The sequence below is a fragment of the Marmota marmota genome, unplaced genomic scaffold, assembly GCF_001458135.2.
Source record: "Marmota marmota marmota unplaced genomic scaffold, marMar, whole genome shotgun sequence".
In the NCBI taxonomy this organism is placed as follows: domain Eukaryota; kingdom Metazoa; phylum Chordata; class Mammalia; order Rodentia; family Sciuridae; genus Marmota; species Marmota marmota.
In genome coordinates this window covers 3,133,329-3,150,692 of record NW_026000168.1, presented here as the reverse complement: position 1 = coordinate 3,150,692, position 17,364 = coordinate 3,133,329, and the positions used below count along the sequence as shown (strand labels likewise).

At 51.2% G+C, this 17,364-nt stretch overlaps 1 protein-coding gene across 7 annotated transcripts in view; it reads left to right on the top strand.

The window, feature by feature from the left end:
- Foxp1 (forkhead box P1) overlaps positions 1-17,364 on the top strand; it is a 616,519-nt gene that overhangs the window by 146,512 nt on the left and 452,643 nt on the right. The gene's annotated exons all lie outside the window — the stretch shown is intronic.

Here is a 17,364-nt window from a genome sequence, read left to right as displayed (position 1 = left end):
AAATAAAATAAAGATATTGTGTCACCTAAAACTAAAAAATAATAATAAAAAAGAATAACTTTGAATCCTTAAGCACTTTCACCCGAAAATACTCATACATTCATTTATTTTGTTACAAGGCATCTGGGTGCATAACCACAATACTGTGGTCAAATCAGAGGCTTTGACAGGGAATCCAGACTGTTGTCTAATTTTCCCCATGTCCCAGTGAAGTCTTTAGAGTTGCTATTTCCCCCAGGGTCCGGTTCAGGACCACACAGTACATTGATTTGCCATGTAAATACTTTTATAAGTTTGAACATTTCATTCAACCAAATCTACGACGCGGTCTCCAATGAATTACATGGGCCATGCTTCTAGTCCACTCTTGGCTGCAGACAAAATAATTTTAAAGATCAGAGTCAGAGAATACTCTAATCCTACTTTCCTTCCTTAAAAAAGATGTTTGTTTTGTTTTATTTTTACAACCTTCTCCTAGTCACCTGTCCCTGGGACCCACTCCCTGAACCACAGAAATGTTTTCTCTTGTGTTGAGCTAGGACAGGTAAGCTCCGTGAGCACGCTCTGCCCAGGACATGTGGGCTCCGTGAGCGCGCTCTGCCCAGGATGGTGAGCTCCGTGGGCTGCTTGGCCCAGGACAGGTGAGCTCTGTGAGTGCGCTCGTCCCTGGGTGACTTTGGGTGGCACAGCACAGCAGTCTCCCTTTCCTCGTGTTCTGGTCCTCCTCCCTCCCTGGACCCTTCTCATTTTACAGTGGGGCTCTGCAGTAACGTTAGATTGGCTCTGGCAGAGGCATTTTGATGACCCCTGTCTCCGATCATTACAGTCACTAATAAAAGCTTGGAAGCGACTCACCCTGCAAGTGTGGTTCCAATGGTTTGCGCGAGCTCAGCTGTATAAATATGCAGGGTTTTTTTTGCTGTGTAAATTTTGATCAAAGAGAAATGCCTTCTACCATTTGGTTGAATGTTTCTTTTAAATTTAATCACGCCTGAATGTAAAACAACACGCAGAAATAAAATGGTATTGGAAACTGAGCTTAAGATTCAGAAAGAACAGGGATGCCGCACGGTTGTGGAAGCAGGGGCTTCTGCAGAGCGCTTTGGTTGGTGGGGTGCAGGAGATCTGGGATAGAGGACGTGGCCAGGAGCGCCCTGGGCCTGTGTTCATCCTGAGACAGGCCGCAGCCCCGCTGAGACCCAGGGAGGGTCTGGAATGCCCGCGGGGGCTGAGGAGAGGGATGCTTTGTGGGCCCATGTGCAAACTAAATTTCTTGAGTTTACAACTTGAAAATGGCATCGTTGTCCAAACGTGGCCGAATGAAAAGTTCAATTTCTAGGAAAGAAGCAATACGTTTTCCATTTTCCTCTTGGGGTCGCCCGCTGTGGGCCTAATTAATCTTAATAACAGTTTTCTAACCACTTGACCTGTGAGTTTCCGTCATAGGGCTGGTATCTCCTGTGGAGGCAGAGAGGGGTGTTGGGAGAGGGGTGCGTCTGTCTGGGTGGCCGTTACAGAACACTAGAGGATCTTGGAGTGTGGGTCTCAGGGGGCTGGGGGTCCAAGGTCGAGGGCCAGCAGGTTGGTCAGGGGATCTGGTCTCTGCTGTAATATGGCACTTACAAGGCCGCGTCTTCCAGAGGGGAGGAGCATTGGGGGCTGAAGACAGGGACAGAAAGGACCCGCTTCCTCCCTCAAGCCCTTTTACAGGCCCTAATCCCACTCAGGAGAGCGGCCCTCCTGCCTTAATCCCTGCTTAAAAGACCATATTTAATACAACCCCATTGCCAGTGCCTGCAGTCGGGAGGGCACTTTCCTGACACAGCCCAGCACTGGTCTGGTCCCTGGCTGGAGGGGTGTGGGGGAGAGGGGATGCTGCACTTCACCATCCACCCGCGGGCAGAAGGGTCCAGCTGTTCACTTGGGTCTGCGTTGTGGACCCCTGTTGCCCACTGCCCAGTGTAGACACGCCTGTGCTTCCTCTTTGGGGAGAGACCCCTTCAGAACCTCCACGCCTCTGGGCTGGAATGAGCCACTCAGATAGTCCCCACTCTGCAGAGGTTGGCCTGATGCCATCGCATCCCTACGCTGTTCCAGGCATACAGCATAAACCAGTGAAGAAAACGGACTGAGACCCTGGCCCGCGGGGGCTCATCTCTGGGAAGAGAGGAAGGATGGAGACAGATGGGAGAAGGAGGGCCCTGGTGTGCTGGGTGGTTGTGTGCGGAGGAGAACACCAGGACGTGGGCTGGCCGGGACTCAGAGGGTCAGTGCTCAAGGGACTGTTTCCTCGCCTCTTTAAATAAGGTCCTGTTTGAGCAAAGACTCGCAGGAACATTCCAGGCAGGGGCAGTTACTGCGAAAGACCTCTGGAGGGAGGCGTGTCCTGGGACACTGGGGGTAGTCAGGAGGCCACTGTGGCTGTGCACATGGCATCGGAGACGCTCTGGGAGCCTAGGGCTTTGGCAGAGAACTCCCTGCACCTTGATGCCATTGGAGGCCTTGAGCTGATTTAGATTTTAACAGAATCCCCCCTGCTGCTCTCTGGGATAGATCAGGACAAGGCAGGGGGTCAGGACCTGCCAGGGAGCTTGTGTGGGCCCCCAGGGGAGGGGTGATGGCCGCATGGCCAGGAGTTGGGAGGAAGGGGACTCCTGGTTATGCTTTAGACCTTGTTTGTGGGTGCATTCTACCCATGTCCTGAGGAAACAGAAGAGACCTTTAGAGACAGATAGGAGTCGAGGTTGTTCAAGGATGATTGGTCCAAGTGGGCTCAGGGGCTGATGGGGCCTGGACTGTGTCCCTAGGGCTGTGGGTGGAGTCCTCTTAGGGTGATCCCAGGTCCTAGGCGTGCCTGAGGTACACACGTGTCCCAGAGGACAGGCTGTGGAGGTGGGAGAGGCCCAGGCCTGGAATTAGGAAAGAGAGTGGCTGGCCGGGAGCCCCAGAAGTTGATTGGCTTTTGCTTGTGGCCTGAGCGGGGGTGACTACTAGCACCCAGCTGACCTGTTGGCTGTTAAGGTGCTGCGGCATTAAGGGACTCTTGTGAGTGGGCTGTGGGGGTGGGCCTTGCCCCACATCAGCTCCTGGCTCTGGGTGCTAGTTCCATGCGTCCTCAGGAATCCCCGAGACTCTCAGATGGCTGGAGAGCTGCACCTGCCTAGTCGGAGAGCATCTCTCCTGCCCTTGGCCCATGGAGGCACGGGACTCTTGGTCCAGGGCCATTGCTGTCTTGGGTAGTGCCCCGCTGTTGCTTCTAGAGGCATTTAAAAGTGGACTGACACTCCTGGATCTTCTGTGCCTCCGTCCATGTTTTAATGTGCAGGGAAGGTTGAATCGCCTCTGGGAGGGGGAGGGCGGCTATTGCTTTTCTCTCTTAAATATGAGCTCCTTGATGGCGTCCCAGGAGTGAGTGGGACGCTGCAGTAGACAGAGATGCGAGGGCAGCAGCCAGCACGTGAAGCAGGATGGGGGCTTCCCCTGTAGGCTAGCGTGTTCTCCGCTCTGCTTTGGGTGGGCAGCCCTTCTGGCGTTTTACCTTGTTGGACGTTGGGTCTCTTCTTGGATTTTCTGGACTGTGCTTCCTGTTCCAAGCCAAGAAGAGAGATCATTTTAGGAGCAGCCTATGGGCCTCTATTTCACCTCGGAGGTACCACTGGGAGGCAATGTAGCCCAGGTTGAACCAGGTGCCTCTCCTGGCTTCTTAGCCACTGTGTGACTTGAGCTGGTGACTGAACCTCTCTGAGCCACATCTTTTTCCTTGTTTGAAAAAGATAACAGGCTCACAGCAGAGCATTCTCGTAAGGAGCCACCTGAGAAATCACACGCCAATGTCTGAGCATTGGGTCTGGCACCTAGCAAACTGCCGAGGACCTGGCCGCTATTGTCATTGTCACCCTGAGCTGGTACCCCAGCTCCTCCTGAGCCTTTAGGACAGTCTTATGGAGGTTGATGAGCCTGTTGGAGGGTCATGTGTTTACATCTCTCTGTACACGCATGGCTTTGAAATCAACACGTGGATATTCACCCATTTACATTTCTTTAAAAATCTGGAAGAATCAAAGTCATTGAACCATGGTGAAACTGTTCTTCAAAAAAAATATTGCTGTCCATGATCATCACGTGGGCCATCAAGACGGAGAATCAAGTTCAGGGGAAGCCAAAAGGGAAACCTGGAGTCCATCCAGAGCCCCCAGGAGAAGACCGGGCTGTGCCTGGGTGTCCATGAATATTGGCTGTCGTACATGTTAGGGGGTGGTGGGCGTGGGCTGGGCTGTTTGGGGTCGGAGTAAATATCTTTTGGTGAATGCTGTGACTTGTAGACTTGTCATCAGAGTAGCTTATCAGCAGTTTCTCAGCGTCTGGCCCTGCTCATGGAGCGCCCCCGTGGAGGAAATCCAGCCCCCAGTGAGGGCTTTGCAGTCGAATTCCACACACATGAATTATGACAAGCCAGCCTGGCTGCGCTGTGGTTTGTTGTGTCTGGTCTGGTTCCTACTTTTCAAGTCACAGTTGCGTTTGGTCATTTGAAGCTTATTTTCACAGTCTGGCCAAGCCAGCAGGGTCCCGGGGCTCTGCAGGGGACATAAACCGCCAGCCTTTAAGTTGGAGGGCTGAGCAGATAAGCTTTGCGGGCCTTCCTTGCATCATGCAAGAGAACTTATGGGCTTATTTAACATACACCATTCGACTTAATTTAGATATTTAATGGAAAGAGAAGCCTTTTATTATCACCGAAGGAAAGAACTGCCAAACATTGGAAGGCTCGGTTGAAATATTATAACGGATGCGCAGAGTGCAAATAGATTTCGCTGCCTTACATAATGGGCTGTTTTAATAATAGTTGTTTCTTTAAATTTAGCACATGGCTCTCAGACATTTGCACTCTGTAAATTATATGCTGTGGTTCCAGAAACTCCAGTTTTTAAAAAATTTGGTTTAATGAAGTACGTACTGATTTTTTTTTTTTCAAATGACCTTCAGCTTTGATTGAGGAGCCCACATCGGGGCGTTCACTGCTAGGCACCGGCACTTTCCATCCCGTCCTTTTACAAACATGTATGAGCAGGGGCTGGGCCTGCTGACCTCATTGTCCACAGCGTTGTTGAACGTGTCACTCGGTAGGCACTGTCCTCTCAGTGGATCTGTGGCCCGGGGAGGGTGTCCCCTGCACATGGCATTGGGAGGAGCCCTCTGTGGCACCTGTGTGCTTCCAACTTCCAGAGGAGCTGGTGCCTGTGGCCACAGCCCAGGGTCCACTGAGTGTCCTCTTGGTCTGGACAACAGGAGCATTTTTTGGTTTCATTGTGGTCCCCTCCCAGGAATTGTGCTGGGGCTTGAAGCCCCAGCATTGCAGGAGGCCACCGTGTGTGGAGACAGGGTGTTTCAAGTGGTCAAGATAGCGGTAGGGTGGACGCTAATCCAGTGTGGCTGGTGCTTTCCCAGAAGAGACAAGAGCACGTGGGGATCCAGGGAGAAGACACCAGCTACCAGCCAAGAAGAAGGCGCTGAGGAATCCAGCCCCACCGACACCCTGATCTTGGACTTCCAGGCTGCAGAACTGAGAGAGCAGCTTTCTGTCCCTGCAGCCCACGGGTCGGTGGCACTTTGCTCTGGCAGCCCAAGCAGCCTTGCTTGGGAGCATATTGGTCTGCACAGGGTGTGTCTTTGGAAAGGTCTGCTCCCTAGTACAGCACAGGGCTGACCTAGTACAGCACAGGCGGGACCCCCTGCACTGGGGGAGATGCCTGCAGAGCTCCGGGAGACCCGTGTGCAGGACGGAGGGGTGTTAGTAGATGCTGGGATAATGCTCAAGGGTGACGTGGGTTGCCACCTCACCCTGGGCTGTGGGTATGACTAAGGATCTCACGTACATTCTCTGTAGGAGCTCACTGTGAGCTAGGAGGGCTTGTCCTCTGTCACGTGCGACTGAGGAGAGAGGAGATCCACAAGGTAAAGTGGATCTTGAATGGCGTTTTGGAGCCAGCCCAGAATAGGAGCTGAGGATCAAGGCCAGGCGCCACTGCTCCAGAACTGTGTAGAGTTGCTCTGGCTGTTCTGGGAGATGAGGGGCACGGAGGCTGCAGATGTTGGGACACACGGTCTTAGGACCACGAGTCGGTCCCTTCTCCAGAGACAGGCTATGAAAGGTGTTCAGTACGGGGAAGATGTCACTAGCAACATAACAGACACAGGTTCTGCCAGAGCATCCGTACGCCCACACCTGCCCCCCAGTTCATCCCCACAGCAGCCCTGAGCAGCTGCCCCAGGTCCGCTAACCACTGAGCAGCCAGCCCTGCCTTCCCCTGGAGCCTGCCCAGCACCTGCATCTGCCCCAGGCACAGTGGGCACTGGTGTTTGGGCTTTTAAAACAAAACAAGTTTTCCCTTTTCCCTCTAACTACTAAAATGATTTAGGATAAATGTAAAACATTTAAAAACCAAAGCAAAGCAAAAATAGGTATCTTTAGTCTTATCCCCTAGAAAGAACTGCTGCTGCTGTCTGTCTGTCTGCCTTTGTCTGTTTTTTTTTTTCCCCCTCCCTGGGAAAATGTACGTAGCGGAGCTGAGAATATACTGATACCTTTAGGAGGGGCAGCTTTGTTTGGAAAAAAGCAAGGCTTCGGCGTAGACTTGGATTTTAATTCTAGCGTCCTCCTGCGGGCTGGGTGATTTTGGACAAGCTATTTTTCAGTGACTATTTTCTGTCTTTAAAACGGGGATCCTAGCACTGACTCCACTGGGTTTTGCAATAGCCCAGTGCATGTAATGTGCTCGCCTATAGCAGCTGGCACAGTAACTACTCAACCACAACTTTAAAAAGCATCGATTTTTGTCACACATTCTTGTTACTTAGCAACATGTCATTCAACAAACGTTTGGTAACCAAGTGTGATTTTGGGATCACCCTTCCATGTCCTTGTTTATTTTTACAACTTTTTTTTTTTTAATGGCTGCATAGTATTTCAAGTATTTGGCTTTTAGAGGACGTTTATTTTTTTCTCAGATTTTATGTGCTGTAGATAATGCGGTGGTGTATTTCTTTGTAACCATTTAGCTACATTTACCCCCAGTGATCACTGTGTCATGAGGGTGCATCCACTCCAGAGGGGTGAATGAGAATTCAAGGCTTTCTGTCCCTGGATGCTTTACTAAACTACCCCTCAGAGAAGTCCCCTTTTTTTTTCTTTGGGAAATTTTGCTATCATTTTTTACCTTGATGGGCACAAAAGAACACTAGGACATGTTCACATTCTTTGTGGTCACTGACCCATATCTGGGACCGTGAAAACCAGCAACGGCTTTCAGACCTGAGAAAGGAGGGAGCCGTCTGTGTGGCCCACAGACCTGAGCAGCTCTTGGGCATGCAGTCTGTCCTGTGGCCAGGTACTGTGCACCTGAGCTGCCGTGACCTCAGTTTACATCAGGGACCCTGAGGCCCATTGAGGCCCAAGGTACCTTGGCCTGGGTGTGGCACAGCCAGAGTCTGATCCTTGCTCTGTGCCAAGGCCGGCAGAGCCCCCAGGAGAGAGTGCAGGTGGGGTGTGCTTGCTGGAGGGGCTGGTTCCTGCCTCTGGAACTTGCAGCAGGTATTGTCTGTAGAACTCGTGTGGCAATTAATTATGTGCTCTTGTGACAGGGCTCTCATTGCGGGCTTGAAAAGCGCCTGCAATCATGTGTCATTTAATCTCATGTGCTGAGTGGACTGGGCCTGATACCCCCTACCCTGTCCCCAGATGGTACCTGAGTAAGAGGACTGAGGCTCTGGAAGGCTGGCCTCCTCCTTCTGGAAGGTTCCTGAAAGGTGGGAGTCAGAAGCCCGTCCTTCCCTGGCGCGTGTGTCTGCAGTGCTGGGGTTGGAAGCTGGGGCCTCTTGCTGCTGGGCGAGTGCTCTGCCATGGGGCCACACCCCAACCTGATAACTTCACCCCTTAGATTTTGGTCAGGAGACTTGGTGGAGGGGAAGGGGGGCAGGAGAGGAAGAGGGGACAGTGCCCATGGTCATTAATTGGAGGCATGGGAGAACCAGGAGGCGTCTGAGAGGAATAGGGAGCATCCTTGCTGTGTGGCTGGAGGGGAGGGGCAGGGGTGCCTGTCTGCCTCCTCATTCCCTCTGGGGTCCCCCTTCTCAGAGGAGAGGTCCCTTGGCACCTGCCCACAGCATGCTCAGGAAGGCTCTGTGCTTTCCTGGTTCCTAGGATGTGGCCAAATTCAAGCAAGGAGCTGAGGGCTTGGGCCTGTCGTGGGGACACCACGGAGCCCCAGATGGAATTGTGACCCTTGTCTTCCCAGCTGGGCTTTTATCTTGGGGGCCTTTCCCGGCCTCCATTCCCTGCCCACTAGACAGTAGTGTTCAGTGCCGGGCAGAAGAGGGAAGATGTCACTAGCAATGTAACAGGAGCCGTGATCTCAGAGACACGTGGCTGGGCCACTTCATCACCTCGCCAACCTCAGTTTCCCCATCTGTAAGATGGTGGATGGACTGCACCGCTGTCGTGAGGCTCAGGAGGAGGCTGCAGGGTCACCGTGCAGGCAGAGGACGGGCGTGCCATGCAGAAAGACACCATGCATGTTGCCCGCTTTCTCTGTTGAGCACCAGGTGAAACCCAGGGGCCCTTCTGGCTTCTTCCACCAGACGATCCCCCCTTTCAAGTCCTTGCCGCTCTTCCCTAGTCATAAGGCCCTGCTCGCGGCACCCTGGGCCCTCTCATCTCCTGGAATGTCGCCCCCCCTCGCTGTTCTGGAAAGCACTTGTAGCCGTGGGACATCCCACACCCTGGCCTAGTCCTCTTCTCTTGATCTGCCGACTGTTGTGCTTTTTGGGTTTGAGAATCGTCTGGAAGCTCTTCTGCAGTCATCTCATCAGTCATGGACTTTTTGGGTTTAAAGAGAGAGGAGAAATGACTCTTGAGTGAGTGGCGGGTCGGGGAGCATGGCTGGCTGAACGTCCCTTTCTCTGTGAGTCACCTGTCTGTCCACACCACCAAAGGCTCCATAGGCTTGGTGACTCGCCCCTGACCAATGTCACACCGATTCCGATTTCTTTTCTGCTCCTTTGAAATTGTGGGAGTGTGGGTTCCATGGGGGGCTAGTCTGAGTCCCTCTGGGTATTGTCCCCATTGGCTCCTGTGGCCAGGAATTCTCATCCGACTCCTGAAGAGGTGCTTCCCCCTTGACATGGATTGTTGAATAAGATGGGGTTCAGTGCCATCCTCCTCGGCAGGGAAACCCAGGCAGGCTGGGAGGTGCTTCCTGACTGGCAGCCTCCCGGATGCACGACAGCCTGGGAAGAGGAGCGGATTGGGGGTCTCTGTGCTCTAGTGCATGCCAGCTCTGCCCTGGTCCCTAGGCAGTGGGTCTGTGCTTCTGATGTCATCTCGTCCCTCAGGACCCCATGTAATGAAATAACCAACCTAGTGACCGAGGATCACGCAATAGTTCAGCAACCTTACCTTTTGTTTTTTTTTTGGGGGGGAGGGGGTACCAGCGATTGAACCCAGGGCCACTCTACCCCTGAGCCACCCCCCACCCCCTTTTTTTCTATTTTATTTAGAGACAGGGTCTTGTTGAGTTGCTTAGCACCTCCCTGTTGCTGAGGCTGGCTTTGAACTTTGTTGGTTTGTTTTTAACCTTAACTCAAGCCTGAGCTTAGAAGGTGATATAGGGATCAGAGGCATTATTTGTTTTAACAAAGAATTTGGCCTCCAATTTAGTTCTGCTTCCTAACTTGTAATTAACTCGGAGGCCTGTGATAAAAGTATCTTTTATTTCTGCTTGGAGACGCAAGAACTCTCTAGAATCGAGACCTGCCCAACTGAGATGGAACTTTGCGCTGGGCTCCACAGAGTGATTCTCCTGGTGACTTGATGTAGGCCCCCCCCCGCCACTTTAAAGTCCTGCTTCAGAGCTCCTTGACTTCCTCAGCACCATTTACTTAGTTATTTTTTACTCCTCCTCTGGAATCTTCTTGTTTTTCTCCAGTTCCGGTATGAGAGGGCTTCTCATTTTCTATATCAGGACCACCAGCCCTGATGGTGAAAGTTCCAAAGTCTTTACACAAAACAGGTGTCAGTAGACTGGTAATGGATACTGTGTCCAGGTTGGCTTTTTGCATTTATTTAGTTTTGAAGCATTGTTCCATTTTTCTGGGGTGGTTTTCCTGTGCTGGTTAGGGAACCTTCCCTTTCCCTGGGACTGTGCCCTCTGATGTGCTGGGGTTAAGTTCCCACAGGGGGTTCCTGCAGGGGAAGGGAGTCCTGGGTGTGATGCTCCTGCCTTTTGCAGGACCCACCACTTGTGCATTTTAGCAGCATCTCCACTGTTCTCACCCCCTTGGGGGCCTGGTCACCTGCCCCTGGGAATGCGTGGTCTGCTCACCTCTCCAGTGGGGAGGTGAAATAATGTTTACCACAGGCAGTGGAAAATATGTTTTGAATTTAAAAGTGTGAAAAACAAGCGTGTTAGCTACAAAAAAGCTCTCCCCTCAAAGTAAACATGTTTATAGAGCAAGACTCAAAACAAAACACTGGATGGAGATAAGTCTGTCCAATCAGAACAGAGTAAACATGTTTACCACAGACCTTATAAAGAGTCCAGATGGCACTCTTGCCTATCCTTCCTGGAGCTGCTGGGGCTCCTCTGGGCCTCAGGGACAGGGCCACCTCCTTCCCTGCCAGCAGGTGCCCTGCCACTGCTCTCTGCCAGCCTGGCAGACCCAGCTGCCCCGTGGGGGAGAGGCCTGCCAGTCAGTGCAACTGTGAGCTGAAGGTCTAGGTAGAATATTGGAATATGGGGACCCAGGGAATTCTGGGTGGAACCATGGCCTGCAGTTGCCGTGATTACTTAGTAGCGACTAGTCACAGATTGGATGGGGACTCTTCCTGGCTCTTGGAAGAACCTCAGGTGAGCATCAGGCATGATGGCCTTCTCTGTCACCAGATAAGAGACACGCATCATAACCCAGTCCCCCGCCTTGTGGCGCTCTCCCAAAGGGACCCAGTGACTCAAACAGGAAGTGAGTGGAAAGGACAAGGCTACTGTGAGTGCCACCAGGTGGGGTTTCCAGGGTCCCTGGTGCCACAGAGGGAGTCTCAGATGGTGGCGTACATGATGGCACTGTCAGGAGGAGGCTCCATAGAAAGTACTTGTAGGAGGCGGCTCCTTGAAGTTGTCACGAGAGATTTCAGTAGTGGCTTCTTTCTAAGGGAGGTGAGACTCATATTTCAACCATGTGGAGACAGCAGAGACGTGCACTAAATAAGCCCTTGCTGTATGCGAGCAGGCGTTTTTTCCAGTATTCTTACAAGTATAGGGAAACTATAGGTCACAGCCAGTAAGGGGTGAACTGTGCCACCCCCAAATGGACAGGAGCCTCCATGGTGATGGGTCCAATTCCCAGCTCCGAAAGAACAATTATAATAAAATACCCTAGGAGGAGGCAGCAGAGAGCCTATGACATTTACAAGTCCAAGCCACCCAGTAGGGCTGGGGACTGAGTTACCCTTACGTGTGTGTTCGAGTTCGAGCACCTGTGCCTCACTGTGGACAAGGGCAGGTGACAAGCGCCTACAGGCCAGCCCATTCCGCTCTGTGCCTGAGGGTGGGAGCAGGGACAGGTGTCTTCAAAGGAAAAGACAAGAATCTAGATTCCTCCAGGGTCAGACATGGGGAGGGATTTAGGACTTGAGTCTTGCTCCTCCCTGAAGTGGGGACCTGGTGACAATCGGTAAGACTGGCAGGCAGCCCCATATGGAGGACTGGGGAAGGATGTCTGCAGGGACAACCCAGCAGCCTCTCTTTCAAGGGGAGTGTTCTGAATATTTTAGTGAAAAAAAGAAATCAACCAGCAAACCAAGAAAATTCTGGATGGGCCTCAGCGAACAAGAAAAAGAAAAGTAATGACATAGAAACCATCCTCCTCGGTCCCCACCGATGGAGTGGGTTTACCTAAAAACCTGTTTTTGAGCACACATAGCAGCAAGCCCTCTGGTGAGCTAAAGGCGATCTTGCTAGCGAAAGCTTGGTGAGACAGACAGTTCCTTCCACGGCACCCGACTGGGTCGAGTCAAAGCCACAGATGTTGGGACAGTGACCCACTTGGGTAAACTTGGCGACTGTTCTCACTGGGACTGCAGAACTTGGGCTCTTTCAACAGAAGCTTATTGAGGCCCGTTTGAGGGGACGTTGTTATTTTAAAAAGGGAGGTCTTGCTCCTCTTCCAGGAGCCGAACTGGTGGAGGCAGATTGGCATTATATTTGCGCGCTGACAACACACACCTTTTTTCTGCAGCTGAGGTGGTTTTTGAACCGGGTTCAGTTGTCAGAAAGTTATTCACAGGGGTTGGTGATGGAGCCCGCTCCACCCACCCCTGTTCCCTTTCTATTTTGGTACCATTTGCAACAAAGGCGACTGAGTTAGTAAATTAGAGAAAGGATTGAAGCTCTCAAAAGCTCCTCTTCCTATCAGATTGTGTAACCGATTAGACAAAGTGGGCCCGCTCCCCCGGGGGCACGTGGGAGTGAAGGGAAGTCTCTGTGACCCTGCGAACGGTAGTGCCCGTGGGGCTGCCAGGTCCTCTGACCAATCTGCTTGAGCTGTATTAAAAAAATTGACAGAGTTGCACATGTACATTTACACGCATGTTCATTTACATGCATGTGTGCACATGTACACATCCACACACGTTTGTTCTGTGTGTGTGGAAGACTGCAGGCTTCATGTTCTCCAACCAAGGGCAATATGATGTGCAGCACTTTGGATTGGACATTGTATTTGTTTCCTGAAGGAAATGCAAGGCCTCTTTCTCCCCTGAAACTTGAAGGCACTAGGAGAGGCTGGGTCCTGAGAGGAGCACGGGGAGAGGTCTGCCTGGGAGGAGCAGTGACTGCTCAGGAGAGTCCCAGTTAACCTGCAGTGCCCAGCCAGGAGGGCAGCCAGGGTCACGAGTCCCCCACCTTCTCTGGTCTCCTGAGATGAAAAGTCCCAGTGGTTGAACCCGGGCAGAGGGCAGCCTTGCGGGACTCCCAGCACTCAGGGCATCTGGAGAAGCAAATGGACCCCACCCCCACCCCGCCTGTGCTTGGCTTGGCAGATGTCACTGGCATACTCACACCGGGGAGCCCAGGAGGAGTCAAGGTGGAAAAGAAACTCCCAGAGTTTCAGAATGGCTGGGCCAGAAAGCCTCCATAATCCAGAGCGGCCATCCTGGGCCAGGAGCACCCCTGCATCACTGGGTAGCTTGCTGCAAACCGCAGCCCGTTCGGCTGAATGAGCGACTGGGGTGGGTGCAGCTACATCGGCTCTGCAAACTCTCCCATGGACTCTATTCTTCCTCTGGGTGGACAGTGGATGACTCCGGATCTTGTAGGCTTAGCAAATGTCCTTTGGAAAGGCCAAATGTGCTTGGAAAGGCCCCTCCATGTCCACCCAGGCCTGGAAATTCTGCACACGCCCAGCCCTCCCTCTCAGGCTAGGATTTCTTCCATAGAAGTGGATCACATGGGGACCATGGAGGCCTGTGCCCAGTGCAGCTCATCCCCTGATCTCAGGTTGTCCTCTCAGCCATGCGGGGAGTTCCAGGGCAGCCACAGATTTGGGGAGGTTTTTTTTTTTTTTTTTTTTTTTGAAAAATAGATGCAAGGGCTGCTTGTGCTGTTGTTTCCCAGTGCCTGGCAGTGTTTGGTAAACAACTTGATTGCTAGGTCCTGGCCTCAGGGAACCACAGCTGCTCTTTGCAGCTCCCTGCTGACTCTGTGCTGAGCCTGGATTGCTTCGGGGAAAATAAACAGGGGAGACAAAACAAGAAAACAGCTCTGTTGTTGTGTGGCTGCCTCTACCTGTTTCCCCAGAGCTGTTTTGCAAGCACAGGCCCTGGGATTTTGGTTCCCTGGCTTTAAAAAAACAAAGCGTCCCCCTGTGGCATCCCAGAAGAGTCTCTCTCTGTGGCTACCCTGCTGCATTTGGAGGAGCCAGAGCACTTGGAAAGCCTAGGAAGGGAGTTAGTGGCCAGGGCCAGGATGTATGTATGTATGCATTTTTAAATATGTAAATTGAAAAGGGAAAAAAACCTCATTCCTTCTAATGACCCCCAGGATGGTAATCGGGCTTTTCAGATCTGTAGGAAAACAGATTGAATATGGCACAATTAATGTTTCAGCACTTCTCAGCTTTTCTCTGAAATATTTTAATGGGGTTTTAATTTATTGCCTGCTCTTGATGAGCAGGTAGGAGGCTAGGTTACCGCTGACCTCTCTGGGCCGGGTTCTCCTGGGCTGTGTGAGGGGGAGGAGAACAAAGGCTGACTGGTGTTCTCCATCTGCACCTCCCAGGGCCCAGCAGCTCCTCACCCTGGTGCACAGGGAGGGTGCTGTGCTCTTCAGGTCTTAATCACAGTCTCCAGGGGTGTCTGGTGGACATGCAGATTTCTGGAACCTGTTGGGATTCCCTGGACAGTCTGCGTTTCAGGCTGGTACCCAGCTGAGCTTTGCAGCCCAGGGCTATGAGCTGAGATAGAAAGTGAATCTGCCAGAGAAGCTGTTATTTTATTTTTTTGGTACCAGGGATTGAACCCAGTGGTGCTTAATCACTGAGACACATCCCCAGCCCTTTTTTCTTCTTCTTTTTTTTTTCTTTCCTTTTTTTTTGTTTTGAGACAGAGTCTTGTTAAGTTGCTTAAGGCCTTGCTAAGTTGCTGAGGCTAGCCTCAAATTGTGATCCTTCTACCTCAGCCTCCCAAGCTGCTGGGATTACACATGTGTGCCACTGCACTATCTATTATTTTGTTTAATTTTTGTTAATGAATCTACCTGCTGTTTGCTTACAAATATCCCCATTGTTCTGGCCCTCTTTTTTTTAACAAGAGAATTGCCTTCTGAATTTTTTTTTTTTTTTTTAGGCCTGAAATACATCTTTTAGGATATCCTTCTAGAGAGTCAACTTCTTTTTGTTGGAAAAACTCTACTTCATCTTCACTTTTGATAGGTGAGATTTCATCTTCATTTTTGAAAGATAGTTTTTCTGGGTATACAATTCCAGGTAGACAGCTTTTGCCTCTGAGCTATGTTCTGGGATAATTTATTTGGATATCTGTCTCTCTTTGGTTGCTGTATTTTTCATTTCTAGAACTCAGAGCAGTTAAGTATTTTGGTTAGTTATAGAGCTGTAGGAAGATGGAATTCAGGCCTGTGTCTTTTGGATTCTTAACAAAACACACAAAAACAAAACTAAAATGTTCCACAAACCTCCGTGGCGTTTGGCAGTTTATTTTTGGATGTGCCTGGTCCCTGTAATGTTGGAAGTTAAGCAAGACAACGCTGTTGGTCACAGCTTGTGTCTTGGCAGGAAGGCTGCCTCTGCTCGTGTCCGCTGGGAACACTGGACCCCTGTGGGACATCCCCCTGCCCTCTTCCCCCACTAGCTGTTCTCTCCCAGGCCTTTCAATAGCTGGTTCACTTTGCAGAATGCTTTTCCTACCCAGTCTTCCAGGTCCTTCCAGAACTTGCTCAAGATGATTCTAGAAAGCCCTTATCTGCCTGGATGCCCGCTCCTCTGTGCCTCTGAGTTCTTTAGACTTACAGGACTGGGTCAGGGGAGGAGTGACTACAGCCGTCAGTGTTTTAGGGGTTGCAAGTTTTGTCTTTTTTTTTTTTTTTTGATGTAAACTGTTCAAGAGAGGGAGCTGCCATCTTTGGAAAAAGTTCTGCCATTTCACTAACCTGAAATTTGGTTTGTTGTCCTTGTTTGTAGACTTGGGACCTTGCAGTGCCCCGGGTTGTGTTTCTATGTATCAGCCATTGGCCAGTGTAGTGCAGAGGCTGCCCCATGCTGGAGAAGCAGGGCTATCCAGCTCTCCTTCCTCACCTGTCCCACCACCTTACACCTGGCCCATACCCCACAATACCCGTCACCTGTCTGGTCACTGCCGGCTGCCTTAGCCTTCCTCGTATGAGAAGGGCCAATTGTCTCTACTGGCCTCACAAGCCTGAGCTCTCTCAGGGACATCTGTCTAGCAGGAGATGGGCGCTTGGAATTTTCTCTTTCACTAGTGAGTGGAGAACGTGGGTTTCTTTGGAGAGCAAGCTGTATATGGCCAAACCCCTGAAGCCCTGTGCCTTGGTGCTGTGCTCTGCAGAGCTCATAACTGCCCTCTCTGCTAGGAGTCACAGTGCATGAGGGGCATGAAATGAAATGACTTAGAAAACCCTTCCAACAGTCTCCTGCACCTACTGTGTTTTTTTCTCCATAAATGGAAGTTCTATTTTTGGAGGATGATGCAGACATCTATTAATTTTGGATCATTTATAGACTCAGAGTGTTAGATGGCATGCCTCCCGGGATCCAGGCCTTTGTCTGAAGTGTTGGAGTCCAGCAAGGAACAGGACGGAGCTCATAGTCTGAGGGAAAGACAGGACAGTAAGTGAAGAACAAGTTCACAGACTATTCAAGAACGGTGGTGCTGGATGGAACCCAAGGCCTCCCCCATGCTATTCAAGCACGTTCCACGGAGCTGGAACACTTGCAGGACAGGAGCTCTCGAGGGTACAGATAGGATCATGTAGTTGAGAATCACTGGGGACAGAGCTTTAAGAGGTAAGCAGGACAGGGCTCTTGAAGTGGCTGAGACCCTGTGATGAGAAGGAGCCCGTTGGGTAAGGTACAGGCTGGCAGCCTGAGGCAGGAATGCATACAGGCAGAGGGCAGCCCACTGTATCTGTACAGCTTATGGTCAGGGATTGAATTGATGGTTTGAGGTCACATCAGAGAAGCAGAGAGTGACCAGATCATGTAGGGCCTTCTAGGTCACAGAAAGAAGTTGGGATTTTATCCAAAAGGTGGTGGATGCTCTCAGCCCATGTCTTCTTGCCATGTGACATGGACTCCATAACTTTGGGGGACCCTCTTTGAACCTCAGAAGTGCTTCTTGGGTCTCCAGCCTGTTTGGGGGCTTGGAGGACAGGGCTTGTCATTAAGGCTCACAGTGTGGCTTGTGATCAGCAGTAGCAGCATCCCCTGGGTGTTTTTTTCTAAAAGTACAGAATCCTTGGGAGTGGTCCAGAATGTGTATTTCAAAAACCTCTGCAAGTGATTCTTCTGCGAGGTGAAGTTTGAGAACCATTGATCTCGAATCCATTTGGACAGGTTTCCACAGGGGTGAGAGCTGTGCTCTCTGGAGAGGAATGGAAGCTGTCCACAAGCACCCAGAGGGTATTGTCCCCCTTGCCATCTCTTCAGCCCTGGGCACTAGTGCCAGAGAGATAATGCCTCTCGGTGCTTGTGCAACTCTCTGCCATGGCCCATCTTTGGTTTATGGTATAAACCTCTTTTTCATCAGGAAGTTTAAGTGAGAAGCTAATTGTTTACTTAGAC